Source organism: Copidosoma floridanum, unplaced genomic scaffold (assembly GCF_036245765.1).
Source record: "Copidosoma floridanum isolate Cflo_tuat_1 unplaced genomic scaffold, Cflo_Japanese_pri ptg000016l, whole genome shotgun sequence".
Classification (NCBI taxonomy): domain Eukaryota; kingdom Metazoa; phylum Arthropoda; class Insecta; order Hymenoptera; family Encyrtidae; genus Copidosoma; species Copidosoma floridanum.
The window spans coordinates 3,524,359-3,545,659 of NW_028321893.1; the positions used below are offsets into that span (position 1 = coordinate 3,524,359).

A 21,301-nucleotide genomic window follows, 5' to 3' on the forward strand; every position below is an offset into this window, starting at 1 on the left:
GTTGGGTGCTTATTACATACATGGTTAGTTTTATTTTTCACAACTATATTTATTGCACACGTACGTGAAAAAAAAAGAACAGTAACACATGGAAAAGTCACTAAGAAATTTGATATTAAGAGCACTTTTTTTAAGTAATCATGTGTAAAGATGATGGCTCTACCAGTACTAAACTGTTACCACACTCTTTTTACCCACTATATACGCATTTTTGAATTGGACTTTTTAATTGTTAAATAAGTACAAATTATTACATACAATTGTCTTGTATACATGCCATTTTTCAAATATCGTAACCAATACCAGTTAAAAAATTCGCATCTGATGTAAGGGACTACCGCTAGTTTGGTGGTAACTAATCACTGCAAGTTCTGAGGTGGTTTTTTGTTAACGAAAAGTACTGCACAGCTATTTATAATAAAATACCGAGATCTCCCGATCCTAATAATTAATTGATCACTATTTGTTTGGCCAAACCTCAGAATATACAGCCGTGGGTAGAGCAGTATGAATGCAACAAATATCACTGTACACTAAAACAGCAACCTTCTGGTGTACTTTTTTCTCTTAATTAAATAAATCGTTTCCTTGCACTGAGATAACAACCTAAGAACTAGCTCCTCATTATCTCTCTTTCACTGAAACAGAAAAAAAGGCAACTTACAGCAGAGCAGAGATTTAATGACTATTTGGATAAGGGCTATGCAGTCGTTGATTCCTTTGAAATTCTGCCCCGAAAGCAGGGACGTAGCTACTCACTTTCCTGAACATCTATTTAGGGGAGTTTAGAGGGTACTAGCCTCAATCTTCTCCTTACTTCAACAATAGTTCAAATTCCAGTAGACATAACTACTGTACCCCGCCTAGAGACTTTGGCGCAGTGCTCTCGTCAATGTTCAGCCTGAACAGTCGATTAGATACTCCCGAAGACGACAACAGCTGCCCTCAACTTCCCCACTACTTTAAAGTCATCTACTTGAACCAACGTCTGTTAAAAAGTTTTTAATTTGTTATTCTTAGAAAATACAAAATACTTTTTTAATCTAAATCCTTATTACAAAAACAAAACTTCTTTAATTTGCTTCTCGTACACAGGATTTTAACGGACAATATGAGAAGGAAGAGTCATCATTGAAAAAAAAAAACAGTGCCGGAAGATCGTAAATCAAGTTTCTGTTCATTATTTTGATATTAGAAAGACGAAATGTACTGTTACTCACATTTACTTTAGCTGTTTATTTAAATCATTGAACTATTTCTATCGTATGAATGCACCGTTGCAATTTTTAAAGCACATTATGCGCTTCTGCAGTACCTTAATAAAACAAATCTCACGTTTAACACTTTATTCACTTCTTTTTATAATTTTACGTGCTAACCCTGACTTTCCTGGAAATAACTCCTGTATTGTCAGAAATCCTTATATTTCAAAGTCTCTCCAAGAGTTTTTAGTCAATGTTCGAAATTATATAAAAACAAACTTTTATTAAAGACACTTACACTTATTGAAATAATTATCAATTTATGTAACTCTTTACAAAAAACATGTGCACGCTACAAGTAAACAATCGAAGAAAAAAAAATTATTTGTTATTTTTAAATGAACTACATTCGATACAAGCATATTGAGGACCCACGTATAATGAGTTGTAACAAAGGTGATCATTAAGAAGCACCAAAGAAACCTCTGACTACTGAGCTACTAAGTGTAACACAAGTTCTGTAGCTTTATTAAAGTATCAAGGATAGAACACCAGGTGCACCAAGTAGTCTACGCGTATAGTATAATTATGCACACACCGTACAAGGATGAACCGTGAGAGGCTGAAAACACTACGCATACTCTCTTACCACGCTACGAGATGACTGACTCACAGAACAAGGTAACACTGGCCTAGGCCACGAGAGAGCCAGCCTTAACAGTAACCAAGTAGACTGACTCATCCTTCATAAGTAAAATTAAATGTCTTTAATTAACTTTGAAGCCCACTGGTTTTCATTACAGTATAGTCATAAACTAATTTTAGCATTTTGTAAGGCTTATGTGTTGAAATAACATACTCTTACGAGTGATTTTCATGAAAACAAATGTGTTGATCTAGTTATTCTTCTTTCTTTATTTATAAAAAAAATGTGACGTATACGTGTGTGTTCTAGGTGTGCGTATTTAAGTATACCTGGTAAACTAAAGCTTAAAACTTATTGCAATATAGCAGATATTGTAACTATAGTTGAACTATAATCACCAATTAACTAATACTTAGAGGAATTATACTAATAGGAATAATAATTCTAATAATGATAATAATAATAGTAAGAATAATAATAACAAAAATAATAATAATAATAATAATAATAGTAATCGTAATAATAATATTATTAATAATAATAATAATAATAATAATAATAATGACAATAATAATAATCAGAATAGTAATAACAATAATAATAAGAAAAATAATATCAATAATAAGAAAACTATAATGATAATAACAATACTATATAATAATAATAATAAGAATAATAATAGTAATAATAATAATAATGATAATAATGATAATAGTAACAATAATAATAACAGTCACTAGACTAAGACAGTCAGCCTCGATGGTGCGTTCTTCCAAGTGGCGAATGGAGAATACCTATCACAGATGCATGGTTCTGGATTGCTACAGTGATTGGAGCTTGCGTTTGTAGGTGGTTAGAACAAATTGGAATAATAGTTCCCGTTGACCAAAACGCCGAGGAAAACATTTTGTAAATAGATCTAGGGTAGGATCCCCAATAAAATCTACAATAGGTGACACTAATAAGAACTTAGTACCCCAGGCGGTAACCTCTACGAGCGAATCTGCCACCAGTTCCAATCTGATAAAAGCCTAGCAAATAAAAGTCCAACCTGACACAGGAAGATACCGTATTCACAGAACTTTAGAAAATAATCAAAGATATTGTTAAATTAAGCTTTTTTATTTAATAATTATTTTTATAATATAGAATAATAAAATCAGACAAAAAAAAAGGTATAAAGAACTGCACGTTAGTTTTAGAATTTTATTAAATTAATATTTAATATTTATTTAATTTGTAACTTTATAATAGTATACTTCATAAAGTAAGTACGCGTAAGGTATCTTTACAGCGACTCACGCTCACACAGCTAACTGCCTGACTCACACAAACAACTGGCATACGCCAGCTGGAGTCGGACTACTAAAACAGAACCACACGTTACTGTTATCAACTAGCGACTGACTGTATACACTGATCGCAGTACCGCATTCATTCTCTCCCTACTCTTATCTATTACACTTTACGCTTGTACTTATGTTAGTTACCCTTATAAAATTTATAGATATAGTAAATCCTTAACACTCGGCCATCCTATATACGTTTGGTCCCCAAACGTTTAACTATCAAATTTTTGCAATTGAATACATAGTATAAAAAATAATTATTATTAAGAAAAGAAAAAAAAAATTTTAAACATTATCACCATACCGTACGGGCGGACGTATAATTCTTTTAGGTCGCTCATTTCGATGTACACTATCTTTAATAATATTTTTCTTGAGCGTAATGGTTTTATTTTCTTTTTCATCGAGTTTAGTGTTACATAAATTATTGCAGTTTTCACTTTCGCTCTCTGAATTATAATTATTTTTTTGTATATCAGAATTAGAACCCTTCCAAATCTTCAGCTGACTAACGCAAGCAGTCGTCTCAAACCCACGATCGCCAATTTCATTTAATTTTTTTACTCTATAAACATCACTTGGCTCAATGCCAGTTATAACTAAAGGACCTGTGTATGCCGGCTGAAGTTTTGTTGAGTATCCAGTCGCTATTGGATTTTTCTTCATGAATACGATATCTCCTAATTTATATTTTACATTTTTACGTCTGTTAACATTAAACCTTTCCTTATACCTAGCCTGTTCAATTTCAATCTTTTCGCGTATATGTTTTTGAATTTCGTTCGCCGGTGTATATAACTCGCTCTTTTCAGTAATTTTTCGAAAATTAACATCATCGAAACGTGGTAGATAACCCATTAGCGCTTCATAAGGCGTTGTTCCTGTAGCAGCACATACACTTGAATTTAGGTCTTGTTCGAGTTTAATTAAATTCTTATCCCAATTATTATCCCCTTGTTCTATTGCTGCAATTTTCATAGCAGGTAGAATTGTTTGATTAACGCGCTCAATTAAACCATTTGCTTGTGGATGTCTGCTAGAGGTCAATGTATGTTTAATAGCATTTTTATCGCAAAATTCTTGAAAACTGTAAAACGTAAACGAAGTTCCTCTGTCGGAAACAATTCGTGTTGGTGCTCCAAAATTTTCAATCACATTTTCAAGCTGTTTGATCGTTGCACTAGACTGAACAGTCTTTACAGGTTTTAATATAACAAACTTTGTTAACGTATCAATGATGCCTAGTACATAAGTATTTTTACGCGGAGTGGTAGGAAAAGGTCCTAGATGATCAATATGAATCAATTCAAATGGCTTACGCCCTGGAGGTATTGGATGTAATTCACCTTCCTGTCTGCCTGTTTTATGTTTCGTTAAGATACATTCAAGACAATTGTTTATATGATATCTTACATAGTTTCGCATACCCGGAAAATAAAAATATTTATTGATTCGCTCTACAGTTTTATCTAAACCAAAATGACTTTTTAAATCATGATACTTTATAACTAAATATTTTCTCATAGCGTCGGGTACTACATAAAGTTCAAGTTGTTTGTCATTTCGCTTTATTTTTTTGTATAATAGACCGTTTCGTAGTAAATAATTTTTAGCCTCCGATTTCTCCTCTTTTTCACAACCTTCTTTTTTTTGCAAAATTTGAATGATTTGTTTAATTTTTAGATCAGATCTTTGAAATATCATCAATTCGTCTTCTTGTAATTGTTCATTTGTTATAATATTAATTTCTTTATTTTTACTGATCACTGGAGCACGTGATAAAGCATCAACATGTTTCATTTACTCTCCACTTTTATGCTTTAATTCAAAATCGAATTCCGATATTCCACTGATCCACCTGGCCACTTGAGCATTGTTTGTTTTCCAAGCATTTAAATGTATTAGGCTTTGACAATCAGTATAAATTGTAAATTTTAGACCGATTAAAAAGGGTCGTAGACGCTTCAACGCCCATGCTACTGCCATTAATTCCAACTTACTTGAATGATATTTTGATTCAACTTCTGAAGTTGTTTTACTAACAGCATAAACCAATTGTAGATCTTTATTTTCATCTGCTTGTAACAACATGGCACCTAACCCCATAGCACAAGCGTCTGTGTGTAGTTCAGTCCGGTGAGCTTTCGCGTTATACAATTTCAAAATCGGTTTCGACACAAGTTTTGACTTTATTTCTTGGAAAGCTTTTTCTTGGGCATTTTCCCATTTAAATTCATTACCATTCTTCAATAGAATAGTCAAAGGCTTTATAATAGCTGCGAAATTCACAATAAACCGGCGAAAGAAGCTTCCCAATCCAATAAATCGTCTCAGCTCGTGTTTATTTGTTGGTGTCGGAAAATTCCCAATCGCAACAATTTTCCTTTCTCCCGGTAAAATTTTACCTTCTCCTATAATATACCCTAAATACTCTATCTGACACATTCCGAAACGACATTTGGGTAAATTTAAAGTTAATTTGGCATCCTTTAACAATTCCAAAATCTTAATAAAATTATTCATCAGCGCTTTCCAATTGTTAGCATAAATGAATATATCATCAAAGAAATGAAACACTATGCCTTCGCGACGAGCATCACCCAAAACTCGCTGCATCAATTTTGCAAAATAACGAGGTGCGTTTGCGAGTCCAAACATTGCTCGTTCAAACTGCCCTGTTTGTGTTTCAGTGGAAAACCCCGTATATTTCTTTGACTCGTTCTCCAGTGGCATTTGGAGATAACCACACGCTAAATCTAATGTAATGAATATATTGGCGTTATTTAATTCTTCTAAAAGATCATCAAAATTAGGTATTGGATGAGGAACTGGCTTGGTAGCTTTATTCAATCTCCTATAGTCAACCACCATGCGAGCCGTCCCATCCTTTTTTCGCACTACAAATGCCGGACTAATATATGCGGAATCAGTATCAGTAACAATACCTTCTCTTTTGTATTCGTTAACTATTTTGTCCAAATCATCTCGATCACGAGCATTTAATTTGTAAGGTTTTGAATTTATTGTTATTTCTTTTTCTAATTCAATTTTCATCGTTATTTTGTCTGTCTTTCCAATTTCGCATATATTATTAGCTATACATTCACGATTATCATTTAATATTTGCAATAATTCGTTTTTTTGTTCATTATTTATACTTTTGTCAACAATGATTTAATCTAACAAAATTTGATTTTCACGTTTTTCCGTATTTTCTATTGTCTCAATACCTAATATAGATTCTCCTATATTTTGACCTGCTTTAATTATACAATCTTTATTTCCTTCATTTATTACAGGCATACTCAACTCTTGATTATTATAATTAATTTCAATACAATTTATTTCTCCCGAATTAATGGTGATATCATTTACTGATTGTACTTTTGTACCACGCGACTTGTCTTGATACTCATTTGGTTCAACTTCGAAAAATGTTAAGTCATAACCCCTTCGAATATACCCTAAATCTAATGCTTCAGTTAACGGTCGACCTAAAATTATATCGTATTTTTGCGCAAAATCAGGTACAATTAATAATTGCAATTTACGTTCTTTTAAATCTTTTAATTTTATAAATTCGTATATAGCACCACGAGATTCTACATTATAATCCCCAAAACCGGTTAAAATAATTTTATTATTATTTACTTGAAATTGCTCCAATTGAATTTGTGGGCGTGGGTTCGAATCCCACTTCTGACACCAATAATTTTTAATTGTACAGACCGATGCCCCAGAATCTAATAAAGCGGTATACACGTGGGAGCCAACTTGTATTTCGCGAATAAATTTTTCCTCTGTTTGATCATTGCCTTTATTTAAAACCATATTGATTTCCTCGATTTTTACACCATTATTCTTAGAATAACGAGACGCAACGTGTCCGCTTTGTTTACACTTATAACAAATTACCTCTCGTTTCGGTTGTTGACAATCACGCTTTAGATGTCCCGCTTGACCGCAATTATAACATGTTATATCACCTCGATGCTCTGATGTCCTCTTCGCACCCTGTGCCTTAGTAGACTTTTCTGCCTCTGTTGATGATTTCTCGGAATTCGGTGTTTTTCCATGCCAAGGTAGAGCTGCTTGATTTTCTTTCTTGTTTATATTACGACGTTCAAAAGCTTGTTCTCGACGACTTTTATAAATCTTTTCTACCTTTATCAAATCTTGAATCATTTCGTCGGTAGTAGTATAATTTCTCCCAAGTAAATATTGAGACAACTCCCTCGAGTAAATTCCCGTTGCGATTTCTTCTCCGATTTCCTTTACTGAAAAATTTAGTCCGTTACACCGCCAGACTTTATCCAACAAATAACTTTGTAAATTTTCACGTGGATTTTGCACACGTTTAACCATGTCCTTTAATTTTTCACTATGTGTACGCGCATACGTAAAGGTAGAAATGAAACTTCGTTCAAATTCTTGGAAAGTTAAAATAGTGTCAACTTTAGCCATTAACCATTTCCTTGCATCATCTTTTAAGCGTGCTTTTGCAATGCTAAAAGCTATAGCATCTGACCAACCGTGCAAAATTTTTAAATTCAATAATTCGGTTATCCATGCTCTAGATTGCTCGGGCCCTTCCGTTCCAAAAAATTCACTTATGGCGTCTTGTGCGTTTGATAAAGACAATGCTTGTCCCTGTTGATTACCACCATTTTCTCGTTGCACTTGTTCGATTACATTAGTTTGCCTTTTCATAATTTCTCCCAACGAAACCAAAATTGTTTTTATACCTGATGCTTCTTCTGGGTCTGCTGTATTTTTAGCTGTACTGGCTAAACTCAAAGCATTTTCTAAATCTTGCACTTTCGACATAAGTCTTCCTATGTCAATTTCGTGTTGCTGTCTTTCTTCTTCTCGTTTTCTTTTCTGCCTCTCAATTTCTGCTATCGCTAACTCTGCTTCTTTCTCGTTCATTTTGCCGCCTTTTTTTATAACGTCTGTCAATCGATTTTCAATAAAGTCCTCAAACTCATCGATATCACTCATTAAAATCTACAGCGTTCCTTTTCTCTTGATTTAAATTTCAATTTACACCGTGTATCGTCTTTGTCTGTTTTATCTTATATATTGATCCCACTTCTGATTTGTTAAATTAAGCTTTTTAATTTAATAATTATTTTTATAATATAGAATAATAAAATCAGACAAAAAAAAAGGTATAAAGAACTGCACGTTAGTTTTAGAATTTTATTAAATTAATATTTAATATTTATTTAATTTGTAACTTTATAATAGTATACTTCATAAGGTAAGTACGCGTAAGGTATCTTTACAGCGATTCACGCTCACACAGCTAACTGCCTGACTCACACAAACAACTGGCATACGCCAGCTGGAGTCGGACTACTAAAACAGAACCACACGTTACTGTTATCAACTAGCGACTGACTGTATACACTGATCGCAGTACCGCATTCATTCTCTCCCTACTCATATCTATTACACTTTACGCTTGACCTTATGTTAGTTACCCTTATAAAATTTATAGATATAGTAAATCCTTAACAATATGGTGAAAGCAGCTACAAGAACGTATAAAAAAATAGCAATGCCGATCGAATGAGGTATAAAATTGGCGTTGAACTTTCTGCATGAGTTTAAGCATAGCCGACAAGGGACTATAAAAAGATTAAAAACCTCCTTAGACAAGTCAACAATCATCTAAAGCAAAAGACGTACAAATCAGAAAAAAAAGAGGATAAGACACTTTATCTAATCTAGATTCGTACAAATCATGCTAACAGATAAGCAGGCCATGAGCCTAGAAGCTTTGAAGAAAACCCCTAACCCCCTTTCGAAGTAAGGAAAAAAAGACCAAATAAATTAAGAGCTCATCCACAAAATATCAATTAATAGCAGTGACACTGGCCAACAAGATAGTCCCAGAAAAAAGAAGGAGAAAATACTTGTTAAAAATGTGGAAAGGCTGAGATTTGCCGAGGTCTCAACGGAGATAAGGACTGATTTAAAGCCAGAAGATACCAAAGACTCAGTCAATGGTATCACTAGAATTTAAAATGGAGACTTTTTCTCTAAGTTAAAGGAGTAAAAGACATAGAGGCCCTGACTAGCAGTATAGCTTGTACCATCAGGGCTAAGATCCGTTAAAAGACAAGAAAAAGGTAATACTTGAAATCTGGCATCTGGATCTGTTTACCAAAAAGGCTGATGTTTAACTTACATTAAGTAGAATCTCTGGTTTCTCATTATAGATGAGAGCAGTGACATTGCTTAGAGTGAATGATAAAGGGCAGAAGGTAGTACCAAGCTGACTTACCCAAGCCATCAGCAAGGGAAAGCTACGGAAATTAAATTTCTCGTAAAGCAGCAGATAACGAGATAGAAGAAAGAGGAGGTACGTCGGTGACGATACTCCAATCGAAGGCCACATCCATGGTCAACACTCTGTGGCCCTGGCTCAAAGTATTAGTGCGAAAGCGTATTCCAAGCCAGGTGTCGAAGAAGATAGAACTTGCCAGTTTACTGGGTATTCAGGCATTATCGTAAAAAATTTTGTAGCAAGAAATAAGCATTTATGGGCTGACTGCAAGTCACATACTAAAAAGGGGCTAGTTTTTCATTATATTGTGCATCAAGGTATGCTGGATGACCATAAATACAAAAATAAACAAAAAATAAGAGATAATAACAAAAATTGCAATAATAACAGTAATTTTTTTTTGTTCTTTTCTTAATCCGTGGCCGTTCAAAATGCCTTGACGCACGATAGAAAAAGAACTGAACCCCCTTCCTATGTTAGACTCACAGTTTGCCTAAGGAAGTTCTTCTCAACTACAATGTTCATAGCGTAACAAATGTAATACCTTCTAAACTAACAAGACGTATCTCCTGAAGCACCTAGCTTGGAATCCACTTCGGCAACTGAAACTTTAAGCTAAAGCAACAACTTGTTAACGGCCTACGTGGCCTCACATTTAAATGTTGTCACTGTCATAATGTTGTCATCTCTCTATAACGTCTATTCATCTGCTGATTTGCGGAGACTTCGATTTTACTTGCTTTCCCTTTCAGATGAATAAAATAAGTCAGCTCAGTTTGAATCTGCAATAGTCTTCCTGCTTTTATTCTTTAAAACTTTATCTGTACCTTAAGGATATCTTAGTCTGAGCATTATTCAGCGAATTATTCAATGCTAGGCAGCTACCGATAGCTTCTCCATATTTAGCAAAATCTGTTCCACAAGCAAATTGTAGAGCCTCTGCCTAAAAATATTTCTTATGGTGCAAGCAGCATCTGAGAACTTCAACCAGTCTCTTTACTTAGCAGCCTGTAAAACCTTTCAACTCCTGATTACTTCTATAGTTTTGACATCAGTCTTTCCAGTGTAAACTACAGCTTTATTTTGCCGTCTGTTATATTCTTCTTAAAGCGTGACTATGATTTTTTCATCCAAGCAACGAGGAGTTCTGCTAAGCACAGGTTCAACGTTAGCTTTTTAAGTAATCGGATGCAGATTCCGAACTTTAACAATTACTTTTTTTTCATTCTCCTTGACAAATTACTTCTCTATTGGCTAAGAATTACTGCTAAAACGTACCCTTCTGTCTTATTGTCCTATAACTTTAAAAAATAAGATCTCTGTTTGCAGTCATAGTCAAGCCTTTGACCCTAATCTAAACATCTTATAGCTATACATAAGTGCTATTAATCTATTGCATCTTAGCAAGGCTACACCTTTATACTGCCATTACAAAAATCATTTCCTCCTTTTTTCCTACCTTTCATAATGTATAGTTTGCTATTTTGGTTCAAATTAACTTTAATCATAAGAACGAGATCGAAGATCTTATTAACCTTCCTTTATCTCTTAATTAAAAAACAAGTCTACTTTCAACACTCAAGACTTCAATTAATTAAAATAAAAATAATAATAAGAATGACAATGATAATACCGATAATGCTAAGACTAATAATGACAATACTTAGGATACTGATGATAATAATAACAATGATCATGATGATAAAGATATTATTGTCAAAATATATAATAATCAGATTGGCCATGTTAATATGAGTAGGGATGACAATAATAATAATAGTTATAATAGTTATAGTTATTGATAATAATAAAAACGACCATTAAAACGATAATAAGGATGATAACAGTATAAATAATTATGATGAAAACGATTATAATTATCACCACTAAAATTATCACCAAGTTAGGCGTTATTATAATGTTTAGCATAAACATTATGAGGATGATAATAGCCAAAGAAATAACAATAAAAACAAAAATAATGATGGAAACGAGATAAAGAAAATTTAAATAAAAGTAATAATGAAGATTATAATAATAACGATTAAAACAAAGAAATAATGAATTTAATAATAAAGACTATAATGATTAGAATAGTAATAACATATACAGTCAAAATGGTAATGGTAATAACAATAACAACAACAATAATGATAATGATAATAATGATAATAACAGTAAGAATAATGAAAATAATATTAATAACGACAATAATAATAATAATAATAATAATAATAAAGACAACAGATACAACAGTAATAACGTTGTTAATATCGATTATAATGACAATGTTGATATTAATCGTAATTATCATAAAGACACAAATAATGATTAAAAGAACAATAATATTGAAGATAATAAGGTTAATGTCAAAAATGTCGTTAATAATGTTAATTACTATGATGATGATAATATAGGTGAAAAAATTTTGGTTATAATGATAATCACAATAATAACATTAACAGTATCGATACTAAGAATAATAACTTTAATTAAACCTGTAAAAATCGGAATGGTAAAGTCAAGTTCATTTATAATCACGTTGAGCAATTTATAAAGGTAATGGTATATATTATAATATAGTAATATATATGTAATAGTATATTTATAGAGGTAATGATAATGATGATAGTTATAATAATAATAATAAAAACAATCAGTATGATAACAATAATAATTGTAAAAATGTTGCAAATAAAGAAGATGATGATAATGTCTATTCATACGATTATTATAGTAATAATAATAATAAAAAAAATAAGAATAATTGTATTTAAGACTACGGTAGAAATAATGATGACAATAATGATAATAGTTATTAGGACAACATTATTGAAAGTTACAATAATAAAATAATAAATCATCGTGGTAAAATGATGTTTATATTAATAATCATTATGATAAAATAATGACCAAAAGAAGTTACATTAAAAAAAAAATAATCATAATAGAAAAAATGATGATTATTATTATGGTGACCATGTTCATGGTGTTTGAGGTAAGGATAATAATAATGTAGACAATAGTGATAATAATAAAAATAATGCGTATAAAAATAATAATCATAATAATATAGGTATTGCTGAGAATAAACATAATAATAATAATGATAATGTTAAAAATGAACAAAATGACAAGCTCAATTACAAAGGTAGAACTAATAATATCTATACTAATGCTGATAATAATAATGCTTATGATGACGATGATAATGTAAACGATGATGATAATAATAAAAATAAGAATAATAATAATAATATAAGGAAAAATAGGAATAATAAAAGTAATTCGAATTATTAATAATCCTGCTTATGTTTTTAAGGTTAATAAAGTATATAATATGGATAATATCAATAATCCTCATAACTCACATAACAATGATTATTGGCCATAATGATGACAGTAGAATTTGTTATTGTAAAAATTCCAACAATTATCACAAAGATAACAATAACAACCAAGCAAGACGAATTAACAACGATAATCGTTATTATCCTGAAAGTTATGATAAAAACAATAACAACGATACTAATAATAAACATGCCAATGATAAGAAAAATTTATATGTTGAAAATAAAAATAATTGTGCAAATAGTAATAATAACAACAATGATAATTACAAAAATAAATGTTATAATAGTAATAATTATACTCTTGATAACAATGATAATAATAATACTGAAAAAAAAATTACAATAATAAAAATGATTATAATAATAAATAAAATGGTGTTGGTGATACTAACAATTGGGTTAGAAAAGTCAAAATAATTAAAGTGAGTATGATAATAATAATAATCAAGATGATGATGATAATAATTATGATAATGACGATGATGCCAGTGATGATGACGATGATGCCGATAATGATGATGATGATGACAATGATGATAAATGTGATGATGATGATGATGATGATGATGATGATGATGATGATGATGATGATGATGATGATGATGATGATGATGATGATAATAACGATAATGATAATGATGATGAGTATGATCATAATGATAATGATAATAATGATAATGATGATGGTGATGGTGATAATGATAAAAATGATGATGAAGATAATGATAATGAGGTTGATGACAATGGTAATGACAATAACGATAATAATGATGATGACGATGATAGAGATAATGTCGATGATGATAATGAAAATGATAATTATAGTGATGATAATGATGTTAATAATGATGATGAGGACGTTAATGATGATAATGATGATAATGATGACGATGATGATGAAGATGATGATGATGGTGATGATGATGATGATGATGATGATGATGATGATGATGATGATGATGATGATGATGATGATGATGATGATGATGATGATTATAATGATGATGATAAGGGTAATCAAGATGATGATGACGATAATAATAATGATGACGATGATAATAATAATTACGATGATGATAATGATAATAATAATTATAGTAATGATGATGATGTTTATGATGATGATGAGGACGATGATGATGATGATGATGATGATAATGATGATAATGATGATGATGATGATGATGATAATGATGATGATGATGATGATGATGATGATAATGATGATGATGATGATGATGATGATGATGATGATGATAATGATGATTACAATAATGACAATGATAATGATGATGATAATAATGATGATGGTGATGATGATAATGAGGATGAAGGCAATGGTCATGACGATGATGATGATAATGATAACGAAGATGATAATGTTGATGATAATGATAATAATAGCAATTTAATTTTTTTTACTAAAAAATAATGTTTATTTAACAAATACAGGTTATTTATGTATTTCCTTATTAAAGCAACCAAGTAATAGCTTTTTTTTTATACAATTTAATCGGATCACTATTACAAGGTTCAACATAAATTTCATTACTAATATTTTACTCACATCTATCACTACCTATTTTTACTGCTGCTTCGAAGTTTCCTTATGCTTTGTGCTGTAACCGTCAGTGTTTTTTTCACTTTTACAAACAAGTTTGTGGCCAGAAAGGTGTGGTGTTTATTGTTTTCTCTGCTATCACCGGAATCACCTTCAGCGGGCCTCCTTTGCTGTACCTGGTTCCTTATCGTAGTCTGATACTTTTGATGTTCTCGATACGCACTTGAGTTGCCCCAGCCAACACATTTTACCTTACGTGTATAAGGTACTGACAAGTTGTGAGAGTCAAGAGTTGACTAAATCTTTAGGGGACAGGTGACAGGTGTTAAGAGAGCACATTTTTCTTTTGATGGTGCGTTTTTATGGCATCAGAGCAAGTAAAAGAGGGTTTTGGTTAAATAAGGTTTACCAATGAGCAGTGTTCTTGCAGACTGCATCGACAGTTGCATGATGATGTTACTTGTCATGATTTTACGTATCAGGAAATAACACTACCACTGTACCATTCGTGTTTCCTGACAAGTGTGATTGAGGTTTTAGGTCAGTGATGATGAAAGCTCGTATCAGCAATATAAGAACGCTAAAAATAAGTCTAATTGTGACAGTCAGTTTATAATTTCGAAATAAGTTCTTTTTTAGGATTTTACAATTAATTTTGAATAAAATGGAGTGATGTGTGGATTACAAATTTTTAATTAGTATTCATTATCAGAATGAAATTATTTTTACAATATGTCTTATCTGAATTTAGAGGGACGGATAGTTTTTAGTTTTAATATAATATGTATTAACCTGGAATGTAACACCCCCCTCCTTAGATTTTTGGCACCCTCAGCAAGACAGATTGATCGAGAATTTACACGAGCTGATGAGAGGAATTATTACAACAGATGCACATTTATATTCGCTATTATTTTATTTAATGTATGTATTTTTTTTTCTATAAAAATGATTAATTAATTATGATATACTCTTGGTTTTATCAAAAAACACTGCAGGTATCAAGTTGTTGTATTAACATGCGTGCGTTAGATATTAATCATGCTGTGTGTTTTAGCGATATATTTCTGTTTTGTCAGTGTTATGATTGACGTATTATGTGCATGGTGTAAAGAGAATGTTTTCTGGTGTCTTGCAGTGAATATAGTTGTGATGATGGTAATTAATTCTGTAGGATAGTGGTTTGGCATAACCAAAGATTAGATAAAAGAAGAGAAGAGGAGCGATCTGATTAATATTTCGTTTTACATTGCTGATTTCCTTGTAGACTTTCTTGGCTTAAAATGGAACATTCAAAGTTTTTCTGGAAATCAAATACAATTTTTGTATCTTGTTATTATTAAATTTTTTTTTTTCAGACATTCATTAATTCAATAATAGCCTTGTATTGGCTTTTAATTATCCATCGTTTTGTCGGGAATCGGTGGTGCTAGGTTTTTTAATTTTTCGTACTTTTTTGGAGTTCTATTTTGTGTTCTTAAAATTCGACGCTAATTCGATCTACTCAGTTAAGCTCTTTATACAAATTATGGTAAATAAATGGACTTCTTTTTTAATTTCAAAATGCATCTTTATAAAATTGAGGCAACTACTAATGTATTAAATTTACTATGAGGCTTTCAAAAATTGTTGATGTATTTTGATATTTAACTTGTTTTTTTTTATGGCTATATCCTCCCAGGAATTCTCTATTCTACTAAGCGCTATTGCATTATTTAACTCTGCCCATTCATTTATTTTGATTCTTCCTCCGCTTTTAGATCAAAAGATAAGCTATTATTGCCGATTTTGATTGTTTTGATATTAGGAAGGTTTAATAAATTTGCTAAACTGTAGGAAAGTTCTGATCTATTGTAGTAAGTCTTTGTCAATTCTAATGTTGTAACTCCTTATAGGGTGTCGCTGGGAGCATGATCAATACAGTTACTGTTAATCGTTAGTATTTCCATACCTTGCATTTTAATTTTAGTTTGTTGTGTTATTGTTTTTACACAATACTTTCATTGTGGTAGTATTTTGTGCAGAGTATAACCATTTTTCAGTGGTTTTTAGTCTTTTCCAATAAATTTTAATTGACGTTTAACAGTTTTTTAACAAGTTTTTAATGCTTCTGTTGATGGGCTTATAAATAAAGAAAATGTGCAAGGATTATTAATATTGCCTTTTAAAAAAAGCACATCTAGAAGGCAATATAAGATTTTCTTATCTTTAAGGCAGTCATTTAAAAATTTTTAGTCGGTAAGGAGATAATTTAAAAGATTATTGCTCACGATCAGGTTACTACATTGGAACTTAATGCTGAAATAGCCTTTTAAATCTGAGTAAGAATTTTCTGAAATGAGAATCGAGTGCATGGCATAGTTACTAAATTGTTCTCTACCTATTAACGGGAAACAAAGTTTAACTGCTTATCTACCTATATAAGTTTATTTCGTTGATCTTCTGGGGCAAATGCTCATCTACCTTCTATTATTACTGCGTTTGTTGTGGACAGTGCGTGCAGGCGTTCAAATGTTACAGTTGAATCATCCAATAGTAGCGCATGCTCTTTTTTGTTTGAATTAATTTCGTTACAAATTTTTGATGGTTGTTCGTTTTGTATCATAAGCGGATGGTAGTATCCTTATGACGTGCTTTTCACCGCACTGATAAGCGTTTTGTAAGAATTTAGTATAAAAAATACACATTTTTCGCAAGAGTTAGTCTATTCTAATACTTTTATTTTATACTTAATTTTTTCTGTTATCATTATCTAATCAGCATGCTTCTTTGGTTAAACTTTCAAAATTTTTTATAACTTTTTTATCATGTCTTCAATTTTTCTCTTATTCTATATAAATTTTTTCAAGATTTGAGCGTACAGTATGAGTCTGTTTTGCTTCTATATATAATATTGTTTAAGTAGAGTTGTAAAGATTGTTTATATCTACATTTAGCTTATATCGATCATCCGCATCCATAGATCCAAATAATTTTTTTTAAATCCACTGCACGAACTCTAGTAGTGCTCGTCTCATTATCATGTGGCTAGGGATAACTTTTGATATATTGTTAGAGTTTATTTTTTTACATTGTATTTGTATTTCAGGTGCGAAAAATAGTTTTTGATCTTCGTATGTTGATTTTGTTAAACGAATCATATAACGTGTATCTTGGTATTAAATTTTTGCACTCTTAATTTTTGAGTTCTCTTGTACACTGTTCTAATACAGTATCTAGATGTTCATAGTATACTTCAGTTTGGTCTTCAATGCTACGAAAATTTCACGTTATAGTAACGTGCCATTCAATACGAATTAGTCTGACTTCGGTAGTGTATTTATAATATATACCTGGATTATTTATTAAAAGCATAATGTCATAAGGTTTTGCAGGTATCTCTTTTTAACTTTTTATTACACCAGGCCTTAGTGTAAGCAAAAGCAGAAAGGCAATGTTTTTGTCAACATATTGATTGGATCAATCTGCAACAAAAGTAAGTTTTTTTTTTTTATTTTATTTTATTTTTTTATGGGTACCAACGTCTTACTTTGTCAATGTATTTGCTGAGTATTCTGCCGTTTCTTGATTCTAATATGAAGTTATTATTACGATATATTCCTTTAATTTTGAAAATTCCGTTATAAAATCTGTCTTATTTTCCTTCATTTGAGTACATAGACTGTCACTTCAACTTTCAAGTTCTGTGGTTTTGACTTACTGTCATAACGTGTTTTAGTATTTTGTTTTGATATTTCAAGTCTGTCACGAGCTACTTCTTGTATTGTACGTAAACAGCAGGCAACGTCTTTTAGCATAGGATCTGTATGTTTCTCATTTGAATTCGTCTGGAAGTCGATTTAGGGAACTCTCCTGTCTACCAAAGACAAGTTCAAAAGGTGTAAAGCCTGTTGCTCAATAAACTGAAGTATTATATTCATGCATTGCAAAAGGAACCATTTCATCCTAATTATTTTTATTTTAAGCGTAAGTTCTCAAGAAATCGTTTAACATAGCGTGACTTCTCTTGAATGAACCATTTAATTGTTGGTGATATTTACTAGTGAGAGCTATATGGAATCCATAAATTTTCGATACTTCTGTTAATACTTGATTAATAAAACTATTTGATCTGTCAATAAGGATAATTCTAGGAATGTCAAAAGTTAAAATAAAATATCTTGATAACACATCGGCAATAGTTATTGCTAGAATATTAGGAACAGGAACTGCAATATAAAATTTCGTAAAGAAGCATTACATTGTTAAAATGTGCTTATTTTTAGATGTACTTTGTGAAAAAAAGCCAACTGCATCTATGGCGACTTTGTAAAATACTTCTGATAGTGTGTCTGTAATAACCACAGGTTCTCTAGTTTTTGTGTGAACTAATTTTTGTTCCTGGCAAATTTTACATTTTTGTATGTATTCAGCAATATCATTGCGCATTCCCTTTCAATAACATTTTTCTCTCATTTCTCTATGAGTTCTCACTACTCCTCTATGACCTTTAAATAAGCTTGTATGACATTAAACTTATTCTTTCTTTCTATCTTCTAGGGTTAGATAGAACATGCGCCAAAACAAATTTTTTCTGTAAGGGAAAGGCGACGTAATTCTTAGTATAAAATTAATGGCATTACTTCTCTAGAGAAATTATCGGTGAGTTCACCTTTCTTAGAAGCACAAGGGGTGTTAACTTCCTTCTTTGATAATGCATCTGCAAGATTTTTAAAGCAGGTTCGTTAAGTGCTAGGTTTTATTTCATCAGTAAAGTTATTGTTCACGACTGGTGAAAATATGTCACGATTTCGGTTTTTCGTAGTAATAACGTCTCTCAATTTTAGTTGAACATCTAATAACTTCTTTTTTAATATAGCTCCTATTTCTAATAGTAGGTCATTGTTTTTTGATTTAAAATCTACAGTTTCAGAAATCAAATGGATGTAGCTATCCTTTGTGTAAGTTAAATTTCTACGAGTACTGAAAAATGTTTATTTATTTGTTTCATAAGTCATACTAGAGGTATTTCAAACGGGACTTATATTTCTTGTTACTTTTTTGCTACGAGCTCAGTTACAATTTTGTTGTATAGGTTCTAATGCTGCTGTATGGCTTATTTGCAGTAAAATACTTTGAGTGGAAGTATTCTTGGTATCGTAATCAATTTTATGTTCTGTTTTCCGATTAAGAAGGGCATTCGTTTTTTTTTCATTGCTATTTTGTTCTGTAGGTAGTAAGCTTCTTCTGTATAATTTATCATTAGAGTTTTGAAATTTATTTTCAGTAGGACTATTTCAGAGTGGTTTAATTAGAGTTTTGCTCTTATGGGATTTCTGTTTGCAATAAATTTTTTTATTGTTTAATCAATCTATTCATTTACTATAGTAGGAGAAATTTAATTTTGAGGTGACAATGGGAGTAATTTTATTTGCTTTTGTTTTAAGTAACTGCTGTCATGACGTTTGGTAGGGGATGTAGGTTGAAATTGTATTTCTCTAAGAATGCTGTTACTTGGTATTTCATTTTTCTTATCGTAACTATCCCGCCATAATAAGTTTTGATTCCATTCTTTGATAAATTATTTTTTGTCGCAATCTTCATTAATGTAAGTGTTGTTTCTTGAATCGGCAAACTGCTCTTTTTTTTATTTGTATTGTTTACTTAGTCTTGTATGGAGCGTCGAAAAGTAGATTGAAATTTTGGTTTAATTGTAGTTAAATTTAGAGCTTCTGCATCAGAATAAGTATACTTGTAAGAGCTTTTATCTTGTTGAAATGTTACAGATTTTTGATTTACGTCATCGGCTCGGGATGTATTGAGTTTGATCAGAATATTAGTTGGTCTTGGTAAAAAATCTGAACTTTTTTCGATTATTTCTTCAATTTCACTGATTTCTGAATTTTTGTTACTTGAGTTCTTCATTACATTCTAAGGAGTCTCTTCTTCATGTGCGTTCAATAAGCTTGGCATAAATAATCGTTTTCGTAATGGTATTGGTGCATCGAATTGTGGGTCACTAAACTGTGAAGTAGACGTGGAGTCAGGTTCGGATGACGAGTCTTGTAATTGAGCTCTTGGTGTTTCTTTTTGTCTTGCTATTAATCTTTTCGCTACTGTAGGTGCATTTTAATTCGTCCTGTCTGCTTTCCATACCCCAAGGTACTTGTAATAGTGCATCTCTAGGTCTTTTTTTTTTTACTTTAGGTGCGGATTGTATGCTTTTAATTATATCAGAATGAGATTGATTGGTTTTAGACATATTTTGGCAAGCTATTAAAGTTTCAGTTTGTTTAGATTTTATACGTAGCAAACAAGCTTTGAATGATATTTCTTCGTCCAAGGAATTATCTTTATCACTTTTGTCTTTATTCCATTCTATTGGATTTCTCGATGAGGCATCCGCATTTGTATCTAGTCTACCAGGTTTGTACTTATAAGTATAGCTATAACCTCGAAGTCTTGCTCTCCATCTATTTAGTCTACTCATAGGATCTTTGATGGACTCAATGCAGGATAGTGGTTCCTGATCTCCGTAAATCGTAAATTTCCTGCCATACAAGTAATGTCGAAAATATTGGACTGCTACAACTACTGCTAAGAGTTCTTTATTCGTTGTAAAATAATTTCTTTCAGCCTTGTTTAGAGTTTTTAACATATACGCAATTGGGCAGCTTTTTCCTGGTTCTCCTTGGTTTAATACTTTCCAACAGCTATATTAAATGCATCTGTTGTTAATATGAATAGCTTATTTAAATTAATGCAAGCTAACACAGGTGCTTTGCAGAATATTTTTCTTAACTGTTCTAAGCTTTTTTGCTGAGTATCTGTCAACTTAAATTTCTTTCCTTTTCTCAAAAAGGATGTTCAAGATTTTGTAATTTCTGCAAAATTTTTGACACAATGACGGTAATAG

At 31.3% G+C, this 21,301-nt stretch overlaps 1 protein-coding gene across 1 annotated transcript in view; it reads right to left on the reverse strand.

The window, feature by feature from the left end:
- The window catches only part of LOC106645100 (protein white), a 609,536-nt gene that overhangs the window by 352,382 nt on the left and 235,853 nt on the right, over nucleotides 1–21,301 (reverse strand). The gene's annotated exons all lie outside the window — the stretch shown is intronic.